Source organism: Triturus cristatus, chromosome 10 (genome assembly GCF_964204655.1).
Source record: "Triturus cristatus chromosome 10, aTriCri1.1, whole genome shotgun sequence".
In the NCBI taxonomy this organism is placed as follows: domain Eukaryota; kingdom Metazoa; phylum Chordata; class Amphibia; order Caudata; family Salamandridae; genus Triturus; species Triturus cristatus.
Genome location: NC_140593.1, coordinates 633,715,253 through 633,738,272, shown reverse-complemented (window position 1 = coordinate 633,738,272; position 23,020 = coordinate 633,715,253). Strand labels below are relative to the sequence as shown.

Here is a 23,020-nt window from a genome sequence, read left to right as displayed (position 1 = left end):
CTTTTAAAGACTGCCTTTCCCTCCTTGCCATCGGTGTTGTCTCCCCCGTCGCGGAAAGCCCGGTGGTTAGATTCCTGGGGGTGCAACATCTTTGCCTCCTCCAGTGCTGCCTTGCGGGCGCTTAACACGCTTTGTGTGTTGGCCAGGGCCACTTCTTGCTTGTGGGATTCGGCAGAGTCCCTTCTGTCTTCCGCTTCTCAGGAGGGTGCCTGCGCTGATCTGCAGCACCATGTGTTGGATGGCAGGGAGCTGGAGGCGTTTATTCTTCGCTCGGCTCTAGTCGCACCATGGCTTCTTCAGTGGCCCTTCGTCGCCATGCTTGGCTGAGGGATAGTGTTTTCTCTGAGAACGTTAGAGAACGGATGGTTGACCTTCCCTTCGATGGCACTCTTTTGTTCCACTCCCCTGTGTAATCTGCCTTTCAGAGGTTCCTTGCGGGGCATCGTCGTCTTCCTCCTTCTCCTCCTCCTCCTCCTCCTCCTCCTCCTCCTCCCCCTCCCCCTCCTCCTCCTCCTCCTCCTCCCCCCCTCCTCCTCCTCCTCCTCCTCCTCCTCCTCCTCCTCCTCCCCCTGCCCCTCCCCCCTCCTCCTCCTCCTCCTCCTCAGTGACCTGGCTGTCGGTCTGTGTTACTTGAGGTGATCTCCCATTGTTTCCTGGGGCCTAGTGACGAGTTGCCCCGGTTGTGTGTTCTGTGTGGTTGGTGTGCCTTTAAGGTCCTTTCATTGGCCCTTTGGTGCTGTTGGCTGCTGGTCCAGCCCTTTTTTGCCTTGTGGTTTTGGCTGTTGGTAAGCCCGTGTAGGCCCTGAGATTAGGCCTTCTGTGTCTTCTTATTGGCTGATTGGCAAGCCGTCTGCGGATTTCTCTGCAGGTTTTTCTGTTTGTCCTCTGCTGCGGATTTTTTCCTAAGAGGTGTTCCCATGTTTCTTGGGACGTAACATACCCTATGTGGGGTAATGGTAGCTATTACATAGCTCTGTCATGTGCTGGGGAGGTGTGGTCGCCCTCTTGGCTCCTTGCTCTCCGTGGTGTCCTGGTATGTCGCAGGTGCAATCTTCTTGCCGATTGTTTTGAAGCAGCTTGCGTTGCGCCCAGGTCCGTCCTTCTCCTGGTTCGCTATGTCGCTGGCCCAGTCTGGCCTGCTGTCTGCGGCATTGTGTTGTAGCGGTTCTGCACTTCTGTCCAGTGTTTCGGCTTGATCCTCTGTCTGGTGTTCCGGGGGCACTGGCTTTCCCTGGCTTCTGTGTTCTGGTGGACGGCTTGGTCCGTCTTCCGTCTTACTTTTCCCCCTGGTTCCACTTCTTTCGTGGGTGTGTGTGTGTGTGTTTCTGGGCCAGCCCCTCCCTTGGGATGTGTCCTGGCCCTTCCTGGCCTCTGCCTTTGGCTGGCATTTGGCTTGTCCTTGGTGCACCGTTCCGTGTTGTTGCCTGCTGCTGGCTGCGCATGCCCTTGCAGGCCTGTTTCTTCTAATCCACCGTTGTGGCCCTTGAGGTCTTCCCTTGTGCCCCTGCCTCTGGTTCCGCTGGGGCTTTGCGCCACTGTGCCTTTCTTTTCTGTCTGCACTTTGGCGGTGGGGCCTTTCATGCCTTGTCCGTTGCTTGCGGCTAAGGGTGTTCAGCTTTTTCTGTCCCTGGGTCTGTGTTTCTTACGGTGGGCCCTGCCTCGGGTCCTTCCTCTTCTCCCTAGGGTTTGAGGTGATCCTTGTGTTCCTTGGGGCTTTCGGCCGCTATCTGCCCCTGCGGGGTGTTGGGCCGTTCTCCCTTGGTTAGGCGGGGATATCCTGGCATTTCCCTTATTGTTCCTGTGACATGTCCCCAGCTGGGGTCCTGTGTCTCTCCTGGTGGGGAGGCTCTCTCGCAGGCCCTCCTCACTTCTGGGTATGGCTAGGGTCTGTATTCTACGTTAAGGAATCTGCGGCTAGTAGTCTCTATCAGATGTACAAGTTACTTACCTTTGGTAACGATGTATCTGGTAGAGACGATTCTAGCCGCAGATTCCTTCACGACCCGCCCTTCCTCCCCGTTCTGCGAGGACCCTCTGCTTGGGTTTCTGCAGTCTCCTCCCTCTGGGTGGCTTGTCTTCTGTGGGTGTCTTCTTCGTTTTCTTCTGGTCAGGCATCCCTCAAGCTGGTTTCTCTCCAGCGTGAGGGCCTACTTTTGCTCTTTCCCTCTGTTTCTGATCCCCTCCTGGTCTTCTTCGTTGGGGGTTCTTTTAGCTGCCCTTTGACCTCCTACTCCTTCATGGGTTATGGCCCTCCTTGGCAGTGTGGTCTGCGGATCGCTTACCTATTTGACCTCCTACTCTTTTCAGGTGGTAGGGCCATCCTTGGCAGTGTGGTATGGGAATGGATTGCTGTTGCTCCTCTGTTCCGGGCTTCTGGCCCTTCCCTTTGTGATTGTGGTTGCAGACTCTCTCTCTCTCTTTCTGTCACGGCGCTTTCACATGCTTGTGCATCCAGGTTGACTCTCGCCTTGGCTTGCACGGTGGTTCCACTGAGTGGTGCTTCGCACTTTTCTTGCTATGGCTTCGCTGCTCTGGCCTTCTGGTGCTTTACTGCCACCTGCTTCTTTCGCCTTGGCTTACACAGTTGTTCCTCAGAGTGGTGCTCTGCTCTCTTCCTGCTCTAGCCTGCTGTTGTCGCCTTCTGGTGCCTTGGTGCCACTTGGTGATGTTTCTTACCTTTTGTTTCTCTCTATTTTGTTTCTCTGTTTTTTTCGCACACTGTTCCCATGCTCTCCTCAGTTTTGTTGTGATGGCGCTGCGTTGTGGTGCGGAAAAAGTTCTCTGAAGCAAACTGACGTCAGAGCGCCAGGGTGGGGCTTATATGACCTCGCTGACGTCACGCCTGCGGAAGATGTCGGGCGGAGTTGCGTGGTACCGCCCCCGGCGCGCAGAGATGCTGGGCAAGAAAGTTTTCCGGGTCCAGTCTCACGCCTGGAGATAATTCTACGTTAAGGAATCTGCGGCTAGAATCGTCTCTACCAGATACATCGTTACCGAAGGTAAGTAACTTGTACGATAAGCACAGACATTGGCATTAACACTTTCAAACTTTACACTATATCCACTCATGATTGTGCAGTTCCATAGTGTTTGGTATAAGCACCATCTCCATTTCAACAGTCCTCCTGCATGATCTACAGTGTTCTTTTTTCCCAATGTACAGTGTTGTCACTAGGGATGGGCGAAAAATTCCGCTCCGCCTGTGGAGTTCGCAGAGTTGTGCCCACTCCGCGTTATAGCAACACTCCTCCAAGCACCCTGTGGCAAAGTTGTTTCTTGCACGAGCTTCGCCAATGTCAAGTTGGCGAGCGAGAATTCGCACCCCCCTAGCAAGATTTTCAGGTGCTAGAGCTCCTCCCAGCGAGATTACTCAATGCCGGTGGTCAACAACCAAATTATTGTTTTCCTGTGGGAGAGTTAGTAGCCCCATTGGTTAACACAGGGTTACCGGCTTACCAGTCAGCCCTGCTAACTTCTGAGTGGGGCTACTAAGATGGGTACTTTAAGGTATCAATTAAACATGGCATTACCATCCAACTTGATGGCCAAGTCGAATTTAATGTCACTATTGTAGAAATGCAACTTTTAGAAAGGGACCGACACTGTGACCCAGTTTGTCCAAGTCGAATTTAATGTCACTATTATAGAAATGCAACTTTTAGAAATGGACCGACACTGTGACCCAGTTTTTCCAGTGGCCACCAGATAGCCTTCTGCCCTCCTGGGGAGTAGTGTGAATGACCATAGGACATCCCCGCTGCCCTGCCGACCCCTGGACTTGGTAAAAAAAAGAGGCTGCACTATCGGCTGTACTGCACTTGCCGCACCTTGGACTAGTGGAGAGGAGTGTGCCTGTGCCTCCTGACTTGGGGAAAAGTCACTCCCAAGCCCCAGACAAAAGGACTGAATTCAAAGGTCAGTTGTCTGTCCCCTGGAACCAGCACCTGGGCCATCAAAGCTGAAGTAACCCAACTCGGCAAGTCAGTAGCCACTACTTCAGAATCACAGCTGTCTGCTGTTGGGCACCCCAAAAGACCGGTCCTCGACAGTCAAAAGTTGCACCGAGCCTGCCAGACCCGGGAGTGTTGCCTGAGTCTGGATTGGTCGCCCAAGAGGCACATCAGCCTCCACAAAAGGATATCACTGGGACTGCTCTGGACAGAGACTGGTAGCCCAGCTGTAGCAGGCCTTCTACTGTCTTGAACAGGACTTTGAGAGACCCCGACCTCTGTGGCCAAAGGCGCCTCACCACTTGACCCGTGGGACAAGGAATAACTGCAAAGGCATCCTGTCAACAGTACAGCACTTAGAGTATCCTTGATCATCTTCCATCTCCTGCATTCACAGCATCAGCACCACTCCATTGAAGTCTATGGCAGCTGTGCTGTAAAGTGTGTAACTGCTCTGAAAAACACTTTGGTGGGCAGGTAACTATCTACATACTCCTTAATGACCCCCAGACCCTCACCCTGTCAGATTTGTTCACCTAAGTTGGGCCGGAGTAGTCAAACTCAACTCTCGCAAACTTTTGTAAAAGTTTACATACATCATGGTTACCAATGCTTGTTTGCTGTTAACCTGAGATTTAAGATTTCTTCAAAAACCTGTATCTCCGGAACCCTCTGGTGGGTTCTGCTCATCTTGCACTCTAAAAATTCATAAACGCATTATCTATTTTTACTAATTGGTGTCGTATTATTTTCATGTTGTGTGACTTTCTTATTTCACTGTTGAATGCTTTACACCAATTCCTTTGGTTTAGCCTTGCTGCTTGAAGTCATAGCTACCCATGGTTGAGCTTAAGGTTTTACAAATGAGCCTGACTGGACCCAAGACCGGTTTTGCGAGTGTATTACACAGTAAGGTCGCACAACCATACCGGGTAATACGCCAAAATCCTCACACTGGGCTTTTTTTCTGAAAATGTGTAGCTTTCGTTCAAAACCTTATCTGGATTACATTCATAAAGATATAGTGATCTATAGTAACGGCAGCCTTGAACTTTCAGTGAGTTACTCTCTTTTCTTAATTTTCTGAGGAGTGCCTCGGAAAAGACCTGGAGAGAGAAAAGAATTGATTTCTGTGAGAAGTTGGCCTGATGTATGATGTCACTAGTTCTAGTGTACACCTTATATCAGTCCAAACAACCCTTATGGTGATTGGTTGTAAAGTCAACCTTATAGACCAGCTATCCTAGTGGTAGCATGGACAAGAGCAGTCTTAGGCTAAACTCTGAATGGCATGTGAAGCCAGCTGTGATACCATATATAATCCCTTGAATACCAAATGAAAGGACACCACAACAGATATATATATAAAATAAAGTGTATTTATTCTAGTCAAACCCTCAGCACTCTTTATGAGATTCAAGGTAAGTACAACACAGTCTTATTTAAGCATACATTAAGCCACACAGGTAAGTAATACAGTTAGGCCCTAGGGGCCACGCAAACCATATACTAAGTAAGTGGTATAAGGACCACTGTCACGGAAATAGGATAGGCCTAGGCCTAGGGAATCGCTGGGGCTACACTACACTAGCAACAGTTAGGAAGTGGGAGACCCACGGGATTCAGGTGCAGAGTGGAAACACTCACGCGTAATGCGTAAAAGTCGATAGAAATAGTAGTTGTTAGCAATTAACAGTTTAAGGACACTTCTGAAGCAGCTAGAGAGTCGAGACTCAGAAACTAGACCCTAGGATAGTCACTACCCTTGTGAGCACCGAAGTACCCAAGTTACCTAGCCCACAGGCTGTGGGTGCATAGGTGTGAACTTGCGTCGGGTTTCGTCGTGGACTTCTATGGATGCCTGAAGGAAGGTTGCTGACAGGCAGTCAGTGAAGAGTGTCCGGTGGATCCCAAGGCTGGGATCAAGAAGAGAGGAGACCTGCAAGCAGAAGGGACAGAGTCAAGGTCACTAGCCAGTGACCATGTGGAACCAGGAAGGAACCAGGCGATGTCGTGAAGATTGCAGGTGAAGGTGAAGCTTGTCGCTGCAGCCACGGGGACCAGGGAATGTCGAGGACGACAAGGACCAGGAGGCGAGCTGTCCCACGAAGGCTCTTGCTGTCGGCGGCGTCGAAGTTGGACTAGGACTCACCAAGCCTTGGCAAGCGGAACCCACGAAGAACGGAGGACTTGCTTCTGGTGCAGACCAGGAAGGTCTGGGGTGCTTCTCTTTTGCAAGGAAGCGGGAGCCAGTCTGGAGGAGCCAAACCAGCGGTGAAGATTTCAGGATGCGTCGTCACAAAGGCCACTAGCTAGCGGGCCAGCAACCGGACATACGCGGCAAGCAGGAAAATGCAGAAGGGCCCCACGCAGGACTCGTGGAGTGTGGGGGGCTGATCTTCGGTGCAGATGATGCTTGGGGTTGGGGCTTCTCAATCCCCGGTGCACAACTTCGAGGGTGCCTCAGAAGCTGCGCTGGAAGATACTAGCCACTTTTCCCAGGTAGCCGGTCCCACGTCTCTCGTCGCCTCCACGGATCTCAGCTCGGCTGTGGATGTGGATCAGGGTCGGAGAAGTCTGGAAGTCAAGGCTCTGGTCGGGCCCTGCAGTCGGTCCCTCGTAGAACTTTAGCAAAGCAAAGGGTAGTCTCTTGATGGTGCCTGTTTGCACCGAGTAGCCACTCCTTGGCCACAAGGGAGATTCTTCAGTCTTCTTCTTTCGTCGAATGTCGAAGGTCCAGAGTTTCTGTTCAAGTTGCAGGTTCAGGATAATCTAATCTTCTGGGGCCCAGCTACCACTCTTATACTAATCTGGGGGACTGGGTTACCTGCTAGGTCACGCCTTATGGGTGGGACCTGGGAGGGGGGTGGTTACACCCCCTTCCCTTTGTCCAGTTTCGCGCCAGGACTGGGGCTGGGGTGCCCCAGCACCGGTTTGAACTGGACTATGCACGGGACACCTTGTGTGCCCCAGGCATGTCTCATTCTTTTCATCCCTCCCTGCCCCAATACACTAAGGCCTGTCTGGGGTGGTGCTCGCACCTCCCAAGGCAGGAAACCTATTGTCCAAGCCTCCCTCGCTGGAAGGACTCCCAGCAGCAGGAGGTCAGACTCGTGTCTGTGGCAGCAGCATCCATTTTGTGATGCTGGGGCTCTGGTTAACTTTAACCGGGTAAGTAGGTTACAACATGTCTTCTCCCTCTAGAAGGGAGGGATAATATCCTCATCCCCAGAAATGGGATGGGGGTATTATTCCAAAGTGTTAGACACCTTACACGACATGTTTTGATAAAGCCAAACCATAGTTACCATAACCGTTTAAGATTATAAGGCACTTTAAGAGTATATGGTAGGCTATATCATAGAACAGCTATAAGGACATGGTTCCGAAAGCTGCAGACAGGCTCAGCTCATGCTAGCGCACCATCTCACATGTTACCAAGCGCTCTGCCTCCAGGATTGTTAAGGCCAGCCATAGGAGTGGCTGATAGGTGCACATGTGTCTATATGTAAGTTAGGTATAGGAATACTACACCTAAGCAAGGAGTGATTACACAACCTTGCCCCAGCTGAGTGATCAGCCAGTTGTGTCATAATGGAAGGCCAGGCCAGGGGTGGCACAATACATGCTGCAGCCCCTGGTAGGCCTAGGATACACCTATGCCCTGGGTACCTAAGGTACACTGTACAGGGGCCAATAAGGTGATCCTATCCAAATGGGTTATGCACCTAAAGTACATAGTATCAATTTAGAGAGAGAACAGCAGGGCTGTGGGTCTGGTTAGCAGGCCCACAGCCACATCTAAGTCGAAAACCAGTAAAGCAAAAGCAAAAAGTGGGGGTGAACATAGAAAGCAGACCCTACTCTCCTACAATTTCTACATGTCATCTATAGAAGTAAATGTCACAAATCCCTGATATGACCCCTTCCCCCAAAAATAAAAAATAAACTAGCTCCTGTACAAAGTTGCATCTTTTACCTTAAAGTATGCAGATTTGTCCAAATTATTTCCTGAGTTATCTCCATTGGACTAGATTGACTTTGAAGCAACATCTCTAAAATGACAGTGGATCTCTCTCACCCTGATTCACAAGATGAAGGTGCTGGGGAATAAAACCTAAAATGACAGAAATAAATTAACATTATTATAACCGTATAACCTACAAAAAGAAATTACAGAAATATCAACAGAAATGTAGCCATTTGTAGTGTTAATGATCTTTTGCCTAAAGATTGTGTACCTTTTTTCCCGAGGTCCTAACTGGGCTTTCTGTAGGGTTTAACTGAGCTTTCATAAAAACCTATTTGAAATTCCAGTGAATAATTTCCCTTGCCTAGTTTCACTGTGGATGATCTGACAGAATAGAACATCTAACAAGAAAGAGATGTATGTGCGTGTATGTATATGTATGTGTGTATATATATATATATATTAAATATATATATATATATATACACATACATACATACACATACCGCCTAAGGATAAAAAAAATCCCAAAATAGGTCAAATGTATTGTTAATAAAGTTTTTCTTTTTTAATCTGACTTGGAAAAAAGTGTTCACTCGATTTTCTCCATATACCTAGAGCACTCTTTGGGCAGTAGAGAAGCTCTGAAAGGAGGAAAGGCAGTCTGAGATGTAAGTATTGCTCAACATCATGTGTTACAGTAATATGTTCACCAAAAGTATCTCCATACAAAAACTGGCACTTATTAATAGATCTATGGCCAACTGAAAAACTTTTTATTAGAATAAAATATATTCACATGTGTTTCTGCCTTAAAGTCTGGTCCGTGGTTACAATGAGTATTCCTGAATCAAGCAATTCTGCATCAACCCAATTTTTTAACTGATGGAGGAGGTTCATCTCAGTCAACAAAGTATTGTCTAGTTTGGTTTTCATGGGGTAGGATGTACGCGGGAATCTGGCCCAACCGTACAGCATGCCTAGGACTTAACAAGGTCCAAGATGCATACAGAAACTGACACTGTGGTCCTCTCCCACATAGTCCACTTTCCACTAATTGTTCCATCTCTTGTGTGTCATGCATGAGCACCAAGCACATTTTTTCACCTCCCACACGTCAGCTGTTGTCATTTAATTAATCAGTAAGCATTGACTGCTATTTTACTTCATTTGTTTTTTCTAAATTTCAGATTAGGGGACACTGTTGTGTAAAATATAAACTAATAAATCCAAGATTCTAGTGATTTCAGGATCCACCCTTGTTCCTGATTACAGTTACACTGAGTACATCGGCCATCTGGCTCATGTACCCAATATGCGAGTGTACAGCCTCAGTCAGCATCATCTTGCCGATCACAAGTGGCGCCTACATCCATAGGTAGTCCAACACCTTGCCAGGCTCTGGGGAACTCCCCTGATCGACTTCTTTGCCATTCCAGAGAATGTTCACTTCCCAAAATACTGTGTCCTACAGTGTTCCTTGCAGGGATCATTTGGGGGACACGTTTCACTTAAAGCATAACTTTACTCACTTCACGTTTACTCCTATACTGTTGATTCCTTGGGTCCTTAGGAAGATTCACCTAGCTTGGGCCCAGGTCATTCTGATAGCCACAGACTGACCAGGAATGGTGTGTTGTGCAGACCTGATGCACCTTAACTTGAGCCCCCTCCGTCTCCACAGGGTAGACCTCTTCTTTCAGTTGTAGGACTGGTTCTGCACCCCAACCTCTAGCGCCTCCACATTCATGCTTGGAGATTGAGTAGAGTTACCGGAATGCATTATCTTTGAGCCTTTGCACAGTTGCCTGTTGCAACTGCTTACTTTAAAATCTGGTTTTCTTATTGCCATCATATGAGTGAGGCGTGTGAATGAGTTGCAGGCGTTAAGTGTCAAGCCTCCCTTCACTTCTTTCTTTCTGATAAGCTGGTTTTAAGAACCAGGGCTACACCCTTTTTTACTTGGGCCAATCCATCACTCTTCCGTCCTTCTTTCCTCCACCCACATTGCACAGAGGAGAAAGAGAGGTGCAGCAACAAATCAAATATGATAGCCCCACACCCAAAAGGTAACACCCGAAGGCATCTGGGCTTATTTCATGAGAGGGACATCTTCTACCTCTGCCCTTGTAAGGGGGGGTCCCTGTGGCAGAAAGTTGTAAGGCAGCAATTTAGGCTTCACTTAAAACTTTTGCAAAGCATTGCTGGTTGACCTCAGAAGTACAAAGAGAAGGACGCTTTGCACGTCAATCCTCTAGGATTTCTTGATATAACTAGCCTTTAACCCACCTCCCTATCGCTTGGGGAATCTATTTACAAAGTAAGGGAATGTGCAGGTAGAAGTGCCCATCATAAGAAAAAGTTACTTGCCTTCAGTAACAGTCCTTCTTGTGGGTGCTGTTTCTACCTGAAGATTTCTTACCATCCCCCTGTCCTTCCAGTTTCATGGCTGTGTATCATACAAGCCTTCTAATGAGGTCCCAGTTCTAAAAATTGTACTGCGCCTGACTAATATGATTTCATTTGTGTTTGCCCACCTCAAAGGCTTGTAAAAATGGTGCATAACTGACATCCACATGTCAATGGGGTCGCTTTATGGCTCCGTTATGCCATGAGGGCACTATTTACGGTGCCCCCTACTGGCATGGAGAGCTAATGCAAAGTTTCCAGATTCTGCCTGATGCTTTGGATATTCCAGAGGTGAGTAATCTGCAGGTAGAGTATCCAGCAGAAAGAACGTTTCCAAAGGTAACATTTTGTTCGAGGCATGTGTGCTGTAGATACACATGCTTTGCATACTCCTGCCATCTAGTGTTGGGTCTGGTTGTTTGCAAGTTGTTTTTCTTCGAAGAAGTCTTTCCAGTCACGAGGTAAGGTGACTACTCCTTTCGGTGACAATGCGCATGGGCATCGACTACATTGTCAGATAGCTTTTTTCTGCCATCAGGTTCGGACGTGTATTGCTGCGCTCCAGTTCGACACCGTTCTTTGGGTTCCCCTAGGTGCGCAATCCACTCTACCCTCGACAGAATTGTTTTGTACGTGTTTTCCACTTCTCCGCATATCGTTTCGGTCAACAAATCCTTCATTTTTGATCGAAAACTTCATGGGCGGCCTTCGGGCCTGACCGCGCCGGTCCGGTCTTCTGTCGATGGGACGGATTCAGTTTAAATCCTGCCCTAGTGCCACACTAATTATCCTCGCACCGACTCACATAAAGTGTATAACTTGTGCTTGTCTCCGGAGCACAAAGAGGACGACTGCTACCCTTGTGAATCGTTTTGGTCCAAAAAGACTCTTTGTGAATGACAGGCTCAATGTCGCAAAATGCAACATCAGAATAGTCAACATACTCAGGATATCTTAGGTGAAGAATCCGAACATGAAGACGTCGAAGCGTCAGCAGCAGAAGAAGAAGAGGCCATCTCGGTTCCCGATTTGTAACTCAAGATAAGACATGGAGTCTGAAGATGTGCCACCGGGACAGGGTGCCAATTGTACCGATGACCCATTGCCCCTTAAGCCCATACCCAAAACTCATAAGGCTTCATCACCACCTCTGCCTTCTGGCCAAGGTCGGCACAGAGACGAGGTTTCCGATGCCCGCCTTCCAGCTCGGCACCAAAACAGATAGTCAAGCCTGCCGGCTCGGGACAGAGTCGACCAAAATCCTCTCTGGATCCAAACCTTCCAGTTTGAAACCCAAAGCTGGGTCGGAGCCGAAATCCTCCACGCCGAAAGAAAAGCATGCTTTGGAGCCGATTCCTTTAGCTCCTAAAAGCAAGTCCATCCCATCATCGAACCCTTTGGTGCTGAAATCAAAAGAGAGCTTCTTTGAACCTCTGACTCTAATTTGGACATTGTTAATCCCATACTGAATCCCAAACAAAAGGTTTATATCAATTCGGATATAGAACATGCTAAATCGCCAGTTAAACGCAAGCTTCCTTCTGAGGACTCTCACTATAAGATTCCTTTAACGAAGGTGAAAGATTTGGCTACCATCCCTGTTTATCCTGCTCCACCACCCCCTCCACTTCCACCCTCTTCTCCACATTTAGATCCTTTACAAATTACACCTCGGGGATCTCCACTTTAACAGCCTGAAGAGGAAGATATTGATCAGGAAGAAATTGATTTACCTATAGACCCATCAAAAGGTTACACCATTGACCTGCCATTAGGCACTGACCCAGACCTTTAACCTGCAAAGCTTAGGCCACCTGATGATAATGTGGCTTAACAGGAACTCATTGCTAGAGCAGCAGAGTACCATGGCGTGGCGTTATATAAAGAGTCATTAGTTTTTTAGTTGAGAGACTTGGGTCCACACACCGGTCAAGCCAGACACGCCCTATGCTGAAGGGCACCTCAGAAGGCATGCATGGCTTGGGATTTCAGGCTTCAAACCAGAGGTTCAACAATCCATTAAAACACCCCCTTTGACAAGCGACATCTGTTTGGTCCTGAAGTCGATCAGGTTTTGGAAAAAATGAAAAAGGACACGGAAGTGACAAAGTCCATGGGAGCACTTCAGTCTCCATCAAATAGAGGCTCCATTCGTGGCTCCTTTTACAGAGGAGAATCCAAAACCACTTCCTCATCCAAAGCTTCCTCTTATGAAGGTAATACCCAATCCTCTCCCGCTAGATGTTTTTATAGAGGATGATATAGAGAAAAACAATTCCAAAGATAGGGGTAAGAGTGCCTCAGCACGTAGCACCCATTCCTATAACAAACAGTGATTTGCCCACACTCCCCAAACCCCCCCCCCCCCCTCCCCCCGATTACTTAACACCTGTTTGGGAAAGACTTCAACAGTTTCTCCCCATTTGGCCATCCATAACAACCGACAAATGGGTGATCGACATTATCCAAAAAGTTTATTCCCTTGAGCTTACTGCAAATCCTCCAAACATTCCACCTCACACATACAAACTGTCGTCCAATCACTTAGTTACTCATTTAAGAGGCGCAATCCCTCTTACAAAAGTGTGCCATAGAGCCAGTTCCTGTACACTACCAAGGTTCAGGGGTTTATTCTCTATATTTTCTAATTTCTAAAACCGACGGCTCCTTAAGACCCATTTTGGATCTGAGTGTTAAACCTGTACATACTCTCAGAACCTTTTCATATGTTAACACTTCAAAAGGTGCTTTTACTTCGCCAGCAAGGCAATTTTATGTCCAAACTGGACTTAAGACGCATACTTTCAGATTTCAATACATCAAGCCATCGCAAATTCCTCAGATTTGTAATAGCAGGCAAACACTACCAATTTAAAGTACTCCCATTCGGTGTACCTACTGCCAAAAGAGTGTTCACAAAATGTCTAGCAGTAGTGGCAGCTCATCTCAGAAGGCAACAGAGCCACGTCTTCCCGTACTTAGACGAATGGCTCATCAAAGCCAGCACACACCAAAAGTGTCTAAGACACACTTAGATCACGCTAGACTTACTTCACCAGTTGGGCTTCATGGTAAACGCACCAAAGTCTCACCTGCAACCTTCACAGACACAATATTATCTGGAATTAACTCTTGAAACTCAAAAAGCTGTAGCCTCTTACAATGCAGCCAGAATTCAAAATATTCAAACTCTGTTATTTCAGTTTCAGGCCACACAAAAATTTCCAGTTAGAACCTTCATGCAATTGCTACAGATGATGGCGTCATGCATAGCAATAGTCCCTCATGTGAGACTACACATGTGTCGCCTACAAGAATTCTTAGCACAACAGTGGAATCGGTCACAGGGTCAATCGACAGATCTAGTGTTGGTAGACAGCCGCACCCATCGCTCTCTCCAGTGGTAGAATCCACAAAATTTATCAAAAGGGCGGCCCTCCATCGACCTTGTTCCACATATCGTGCTAACAGCAGACGCATCTCTATCAGGTTGGGATGCCCATCTCCAAGATTACACAATCCAGGGTCTCTGGGACATCAAGCACAAACATCTACACATCAACTATCTAGAACTTCTAGGAGTATTTCTAGCGCTCAAAACTTTTCAGTCTCACCTCATAGGCAAAGTTGTCTTAGCCTGCATGGACAACATGACAGCTATGTACTATATACAAAACGGGGGGGGGGGGGGGGGACAAACTCTCTCCAACTGTCACACCTCTCTCATTTGGAACTGGGCAATACATCACAGAATTCATCTGCTGGCAGACCACCTCCCAGGGGTCAACAATCAGATTGTTGACTTCCTCTGCAGAAGGAGCCAGCAAATACACAAGTGGGAACTTCATCCCTTAGTTCTTCTTTCATAGTTTACAGAATGGGGATTCCCACAAATAGATATGGATAAATTCATCAGGGATATTTGCTTATGCTTTTCCGCCTCTCCCACTCCTTCCATTTCTGGTTCGGAAGCTCAGGCAAACATTACTCACACTGATTCTAATAGCCCCCACATTGGCTCGCCAGCCTTGGTTCACCACACTGTTTGAACTATCAGTGGTTCCACATCAAAATCTGCAACTCAACGCAGGCCTCCTCACACAGAGCCATGGAGAAATCAGACACCCAAACCCAAAGGAACTCAATTTAGCGATTTGGCTCCTGAAGTCATAGAGTTTTGCTATTTGAATTTACCACCAGACTGTATGCATATCTTGAAAGAAGCAAGAAAGCCTACCACCATACCACCAGAGCTTGTTCTGCAGCAAAATGGAAACAATGTATTATCTATAGTAATAACAAAATGAATCCTTTAGATGCTTTAGGTCAAACCATTATTTGTTACCTTCAGCATCTACAGCACACTGGTCTAGCTTATACATCTATTAGGTTGCACCTTGCAGTAGTCACTGCATATTTGCAAAACAGACAACATGTATCCTTATTCAAAGTTCTTGTGATTAAAGCCCTTATGGAAGGCTTAAAAGAGTCTTACCACCCAGAATACCTGCGGCACTGGTGCAGCATCTAAACATTGTACTTAAAAGACTCATGGGTCCACCCTTTGATCCTTTGCACAAGTGTCCTTTGCAGTTGCTTTCATGGAAGGTTGCCTTCCTCGTTGCAATCACTTCATTAAGGAGAGTTGTTGAGCTACAGGCATTACCTTTAGAAGAACTCTTCTTTCAGCTTCATAAAAATAGGGTAGTTCCTTGCACCAATCCTACATTTCTTCCTAAAGTAGTTTCTGCTTTTCATATTAACCAATCAGTTGAGTTACCTGTGTTCTTCACTCAACCGGATTCTGTAGCAGAAAGAGCTCTACACACCTTGTCAGAAGAGCGTTATTGTATTATATTGAAAGGACAAAAGATTTTCATAAAACAAAGCAACTTTTTGTTGCATTTGCTCCACCTCATAAAGGCAATCCTATTTCTAAATCGGGCATTTCCAGATGGATTGTTAAATGCATTCAAACTTGATATGCTTAAGCTAAAAGAACTTTATACCCCCTAGAGTGCATTCCACTCGCACAATAGGGGAGAAGAGTTGGCCTAACGGCTAGGGCGGTTGACCTCGAATCTGGGTAGCTGGGTTTGAGTTTCGGCAATGACGCTAAACATCCTGTGATTCCGGGCAAATCACTTAATCTCCCCGTGCCTAACAAAAATGACTGTGTGTCCTAATGTAACGTAACTGGTGCTATGTAATGCGCTCGGATACCTGTTTCGGGTCAAGTTTGCTCTATATAAAACTCTGCAAAAAAAAAAAAAAATGGGTTCATCTATGGCTTTTTTTTAGGTAACATTCCCATACCTGATATATATAAAGCAGCAACATGGTCCACACCTACACATTTACTAAACACTATTGTGTGGATGTGTTGGCACCCCAACAAGCCAATGTAGGACAAGCAGTGCTAAAGACAGTTTTCCAGACAACTGCACCATCTACTGGTTAGCCACCACTTTGGGAGAACACTGCTATATAGTTTATGCAAAGCATGTGTAGCTACAGCCCACGTGCCTTGAATGGATTGTTACTTACCCAGTAAGCATCTGCAAGTAGAGCTATAGATTCATATGCGCCCTTCCACCTCCCCGGACACCTGTAGTTGTTGCATTACTCTTTATTTACATTACATACGCATGGACAACTCTTTACTACACTCACTCACTCCCTTCTCACCCTCTTACGGGAAAACAATCTGAACAATGGAGTCGATGCCCCGGCGCACTATCATCAAAAGGAAGAGTCACCTTACCTCGTGACTGGAAAGACTTCTTTGAAGAAAAACAACTTGCAAACACCCAGACCCAACACTAGATGGCAGGAGTATGCAAAGCATGTGAATCGCCGGCTCTACATGCCAACCACATATGCTTACTGCGTAAATAACAATCCTTATGTTCCTCTGTTTCAGTTTCTAATAACATTACAAAAGTGCATTGTTGTAATGTAGCAGTGAAGACATACACACAAGACTTAATAGTAAAATCTACATGCTTGCACACACAGACATGTACACACAAAATACATTTTAAAAACAAAACCATATCCATCATTATTTAAAATGCATATACCTTGCAAAATACCTCTTAACAATTAAACTGCACAAAGATGAAATTAATATCCATCCCACTGAGAAACAATAATCTGAAAGAGACTATTAGTTATGGATTCCTTACCTTAGAATTACCCCCCAGGCATCAGACTGGATCTGGAGAATTTTTCTTCAGCAGTACCGCTATGCGTCGGTGGGTGGCGTTGGTCAACTCTGCGTTAGTCATTGGCGTCGTGATCACTGGAATGACGTTGCGGTATCTACTTAGACACAGCCCCTGCATGCTGGCTTCAGTTCTTTCTTTTTCCGCGCCAGCCAATGCAGATCCGGCTAGAGCGGTACCCTTTGTCTTTTTTGACTAGAGTTTTTTCGACTTTTTGCCGACCTCATTTTTTGAGTCGTTCGACAAGGGATGTCACATCGATGGACCGGCTTGAAACCTTGTGAGTCCTGACACAAGTTAATGTCGGTCACGGACTCACATCTCTGGTGCCTGGAGCGCGACCACGACCCGAATTTGTGCTCCGACTGCTAGGCAATGAACCCGAGGTCTTTGTGGGAGCGGTCCCGAAAGCTTCTCGAGGCCCGGCGCTCAGCTCTGTGCCGTTCGAGGTCTCGGTCGAGAAGAAGGTCGCGGAGTCACCACCATCACTGCTCTTCAAAGTCTTCGTCTTCAGGTAAGTCGAAACATAAGAAGAAGATGAAAAAGCACAGTCGTCTTCGCCTTCTCCCCATCCTTCGGCCAACGTGAAACTGGTGGTGGAAGGTAGTCGTCCAGCTCCGCCCGTGGAGCCTGTTGGGTCAGCTCCAAGCTTCCCTCCCTTCCCGGGAGCTGAGGCGACCTCTTCCCAGCTTTTACGAAACCCTCCACTCCATCATTGGACAGCCCGGCTCCACCGGCGTGCCTTTGGGCCTCGCATGCTTGGCTGGTGGGTTAGGCCTTTGATTCCGGCACTGCAGGGCCCCTGGGGATCCAGGCCTGGATCTGGATCGGCACCGGTCGACCTTACGACACCTACGGCACCAAATCCATTGACAACACCTCCAACCACTCCAACGCCAGTTGTGTCTCCAGCCGGCATAGACCCCGGCCTCCCCCTTGACATGGACACGAAGCCAGACCGGCATCGTCAGACTCCGATACCGGCGTTGACCGGTACTTTTCTACCTCTGCTCTATCCTGGCATTCCTTATCGCCCTGAGTGGCAGCCAGAGGATGATGAGGAGGACTGGGATGGGTCTAATGACCCTCTAGCAGACCAGCTGGAAGAGCTTGACTGGTGAGAGAAACTGGGTGAGGCAGTGGTCTGGATACATCCCCAGACCTTGGTATGCTTTCTCCCCCTACTGTGGCAACAGAGAAGGGAACCTCCTATGCTGTGGTGTTGCGTAGGGCGGCTGAGGCCTTGGGCCTTGAGCTACCTACGGTGGTAGTCAGGACTAACCTCCTGACTGAGGTGCTCTAACCAGAAGCAGCCTCTTCGGAGCCCCTGCTGCCGTTCAATGAGGCCCTCACAGACCTTCTGGGCACTTGGTTCAAGCCCAGCACAGGGGCTCCTGTGGATAGGATAATTGCCCGATGCCACCGCCCATTTTCCTCTCCCAAATCCTACCCCTAAGAGCTTGGTGGTCGAAGCCTCAACATCTAAAGGCGTGTTCCCTACTGTTCCCCCCAGATAGGGAATCCAAAAAGCTGGATCATCTTGGGAAGATGTTTTCTTCCTCCAGCTTAGGACTGCGGTTGGGGAACACCGCATGTCTCTTGGGCCGTTACACCCACTCTGTATGGGACATGGTTGCGCAGGTGCTGCCACAGTGCCCAGAGGAGGCCCGGGCCACACTCTCCTGTTCGGTCGCTGAAGGGAAGGATGGAGCAGAGTAAGCCATTCGTTGTGGGTTTGACACCCCCTCTCACTAGGCAGGATGATTTCAACGTTGGTAGCCCTGAGACGCTACGCCTGGCTGAGATCCACTGGCTTCTCGGGCGATGTCCAATCGACCCTTTTGGACATGCCCTTTGGCCGTCGCTTGTTTGGCGACAAGGCGGACAATGCACTTAAGCGCTTCCAGGACTCTAGGGCTGTGGCCAGATCCTTGGGACTCGCTACCACCTCTTGCCCCGCTCTGTGTGCCTTTCGTTCTTTTCATCCTACCACGTTTTGCCCAGAGCATCAGGCTCGCGCAGGCTTTCCAGCCTCTGCGGGGACGTGGGACCCACTGCCGTGGGTCTGGGGACCAGCGGGCGGACCAGTCCACCAGTGCCCTCTGCAGCAGCCTACAAACCTTCCTAGTCCGACCTTTCAGGGCCAGCAGTTGCCAGTGGGCGGCAGGATCCGCCATCACCTCCCCCACTGGCATATCACGTCAGACAGGTGGGTTATGCAGATAGTCCGAAGGGGCTACTCCCTCTCCTTCGAGACTACCGCTCCCACCATGCCACCTCTGCCAGAAGTAGCTTGTGGCTGCTACTCCCACTACTTTCTGGTGCCCAAGAAGGACAAAGGCCTGCGTCCTATCTTAGACCTCAGGGACGTCAACCGCTTTCTCTGGAAGGAGAAGTTTAAAATGTTGACATTGGCTCAGGTCCTTTATGCCCTCGACCCTGGAGTCTGGATGGAAGCGTTGGACTTGCAGGGTGCTTATTTCCACATCCCCGTCCTGCCGGCCCACAGGCATAACCTATGGTTCACGGGTAGGCCACAGGCATTTTCATTTTACCGTGCTCCCCTTTAGCCTTCCCAACGCCTCCCTGGTGTTCACTTAAGTGATTGCGGTGGTCGCAGCTCAACTGCGCAGATCAGGGGTTCCAGTCTTCCCCTATCTTAATGACTGGTTATTGAAGGCGAGCTCGCCCCAGGCTGTCGCCGCCCACCTCCAGACTATGGTGGACCTGCATTCGCTGGGGTTCACAGTCATCGTGCCGAAGTCGCACCTGCACCCTTCTCAGAAGCTCCTTTTCATCGGAGCGGTTCTGGACACAGCGCAGTTTCGGGCCTATCCTCCTGAACAGCAAGTCCGGGATATTCGGGCTATGATACCGATGTTCCAGCTTCTATCCCGGATTATGGTGAGAATGACCCTGAGGCTGCTGGGCCTCATGGCCGCCTGCATCCTGCTTGTGGATCATGCCAGGTGGCATATGCAGGCTCTGCAGTGGGACCTGAAGTTCCAGTGGGTGCAGCATCAGGGGATTCTGTCCGATGTGGTCCAGTTCTCTGCAGGGACGGCATATCAGTTGCAGTGGTGGCTCACGAACCAGGATTGGGTCAACGGCAGATCCCTCTCCCTTCTCCAACCAGATTTCACAGTGGTGACATATGCGTCACTCATGGGATGGGGCGGCCACATGGGGGAGGCGGAGATCAGAGGCCTCTGTTCAGCAGAGTCTGGGCTCCACATCAACCTTCTGGAGCTCCAGGTGACTCGTCTAGCACTGAAGGCATTCCTTCCTTCTGTCGCAGGAAGAGTAGTGCAGGTGTTCAGACAACAATTCTGCCATGTGGTATTGCAACAAACAGGGCGGAGTGGGGTCGTGAACCCTCTGTCAGGAGGCCCTTCATCTCTGGATGTGGCTGGAACATCAGGGCATGTCCCTGGTGGCTCAACACCTGGTGGGTTCCCTGAACACCAGGGTGGATAAACTCAGCTGCCGGTGCTTGATGGATCACAAATGGTGTCTTCACTTGGAGGTGGTGCAAGGTCTCTTTTAGCAGTGGGGAGAGCCTTGGTTAGATCTATTCGCGACCGAAGAGAACACACAATGTCAGCAGTTCTCCGCGGTGGAATTTCCAAGACGGCACTCGCTAGGCAACGCTTTTCATCGCGAGTGGAGTTGCGGTCTTCTATACACCTTTCTGCCTATACCACTTGTGCCCAGATTGCTGCAGAAGATCAAGACCAACTTGGCCCAAGTAATTTTTGTGGCTCCAGACTGGCAACGAAGAGTCTGGTATCCCGAGCTCGTGAACATGTCCTTCGATCCTCCGATCAGACTGCCCCTTCAGGAGGATCTTCCGTCGCAGCAGCAGGTGACGGTCCTCCACCCAAACCTGTCCAGCCTCCACCTCCTTGCGTGGAGATTGAGCGGTGACAGTTGACAGCCTTCAACCTTCCTCCTGAAGTCTGTAATGCAAAAGCTGTGGATTCCCTTTCTGCACCCATTTCTGAGGTTCTCCTCTTCCTGCTTTCTTTGGCCCAGTAGGGCTCTGCTCTGGGCACCCTCAAGGGCTATCTTTTAGCCATTTCGGCCTTTCTACGCCTTCCTGATCAGTCTTCTCTTTTCAAGTCTCCTATTGTAAATTGTTTCCTTTAGGGCATTACTCACCTGTTTCTTCCTATTCCTTTCGTAACGCCCCAGTGGGACTTGAACCTTGTTCTGACTTACCTTATATGTGCTCCCTTCGAGCCACTACATAATTGTCCTCTCTGACTCCTGACCTTAAAGACTGCCTTTGTGGTTGCCATCACCTCTGCCTGCAGGGTGAGTGAGCTTCAGGCTATTTCTTCTAAGCCTCCTTTCCTTCAAACTAGACCTTCTATTCTACCCAAAGTGTTTACCTCGTTCCACATAGGACAGACCATCACTTTGCCCACCTTCTTCCCGCCCAGACATCCTTCTAAAGAGGAGAAGACGCTCCTCCGTCTGGATCCAAAACGGTCGCTTTCATTATATCCGGTTGGCACAAAGCCATTCCGGTTGGATGATCCGCTCTTTGTAAGCTATGTGGGCGCCAAGAAAGGTCGGGCCGTGCAAAAACGAACCATCTTTCTATGTTTCGTTCTTTGCATTAAAATTTGTTTTTCCTTGGCGAAAAAGTAACCTCCAGTAGGGTTGCGCGCCCATTCCACCAGGGTGACGGCAGCCACGACTGCCCTGGGACGTAGATTCCCCCTTTATGACATCTGCCAGACAGCCACGAGAGCTTCATTGCACACGTTCACTGAACATTACTGCCTGGACAGCCAAGTCCGGAGATACTGCTTCTATGGCCGCTCCGTTCTTCAGGACTTCCTGGTGTGAACTTAGTTCGCAGACCCAACTCCGGGGTTGGTATTGCTGGGGTATTTATTCTAAGGTAAGGAATCCATAACTAATAGTCTATTTCAGATGAACAAGTTACTTACCTTCGGTAACGATATATCTATAAGAGACCTATATTAGTTATGGATTCCTTACCGCCATACCCATCTTCCCCGTTCTACGAACTGACTTCTAGGGTAAGGAACTCCCTTTTAAGGCCCTAGGTTTGTGCACCAGTGATCCGTGTCTTGCATGGCTCTGCGCTTCACGCGTGGAATGTTGTGTAAAGAAGTGACGTGAGCGCGCAGGGGCAGCATCTAAGTAGATACTGCGACGTCATTCTGGCAATCATGACGCCAACGACTAATGCGGAGTCGACCAACGTCCCCTACCGGCGTGCAAGGGTACTGTTGGACCTGGCACCTTGGCGTGGGTCTCCCTTCCATTTTTTTGCTGTTGCCTCATGTGTTTTTGCTGGTGTTAGATGCTTTGGGCACTGTGTCACTGATATCCAGTGCCACAGTGCAAGTGCTCCCTATTGTAAATTGATGTATTGATTAGTGATTCCATGATTGGCTGATTTGGTTTACTTGTCAGACCTTAGTACAGTGCACCAGAAGTGCCCAGGGCTGGTAATCCAAATGCTGCTAGTGGGCTTGCAGCACTGGTTGTGCCACCCACAGAAGCAGCCTGTTAAAGTGTGTCTAAGGCTTGCCATTGGAGAGCCTGTGTGCAGTCTGGTACAACCATGCTGACTGGACAAGTGCAACCACTTGCCAGTCCCTAAACCTTCCCTTTTCTTCTTATCAGACACCCCTATGGTAGGCCCAAGGGCAAGGTGCATTGTAAGTATAAGGTAGGACGTGCCCTGGTGTGTGTGGCATGTCCTAATAGTGAATTATAGCCATTTTCGTTTTTCACTATTGCAAGGCTACCTGTTCCCCCATAGGCCAGAATGGGCAGTTTGATTATTACATCTTATAATCCTAACTGACTCAGGGAACTAGGTAGAAATTCGAGTTTAGTATGCCTGAACTCAGAATGATAAAATACATTTTTTAGTGAAGTTGGTTTTAACATTCGGTGTTTGAAAATACCACTTTTAGAAAGTGGGTATTTTTTTGTCTAGCTAGCCAAGCCTGCCTCTGCTAGGTTGTGTATTCCTTGTCTGGAGTTTGAGTGACAGGGGCTGTGGGATTCCAGGAGACAGGGTGAGTCAGCAAAGGGCTGAATAGAGAGATCTGCATGAAGATGGGTGGGAGGAGTTGCACCTGGGTCTGAATAGGGATGTGCCTTCCCTCCACAATGCTGGCTCCACCTCCTGTGGTGCGGCTGATGTCCCTGGCCCACACTGTCAAAGGAAAGGAGGAGTCATGTAAACAAAGTGCTCCAGGACTGACCAGAACTGGTTTGGACTAGGCAAAGGCCTCTCTGCCTTCAGAGAACAAATAGAATATGAGTATAAAAAGGGGGGACCCAGACCCCAGAACTTTAGATCACTTTTGGGAAACAAGTAGAAACTTTTGCTGAGGAGAGGAACCACGGAGACTGAGGAGAGACTATCCCTAAGCTTGAGGGATTGGCCTGCAGTGGTTGTCTGACTGCCA

The 23,020-nt window shown here is 48.7% G+C and overlaps 1 protein-coding gene across 2 annotated transcripts in view; it reads left to right on the top strand.

Annotated features, from left to right (window-relative positions):
• The window catches only part of GTF3C1 (general transcription factor IIIC subunit 1), a 1,956,011-nt gene that overhangs the window by 740,213 nt on the left and 1,192,778 nt on the right, over positions 1–23,020 (top strand). The window lies entirely within an intron of this gene.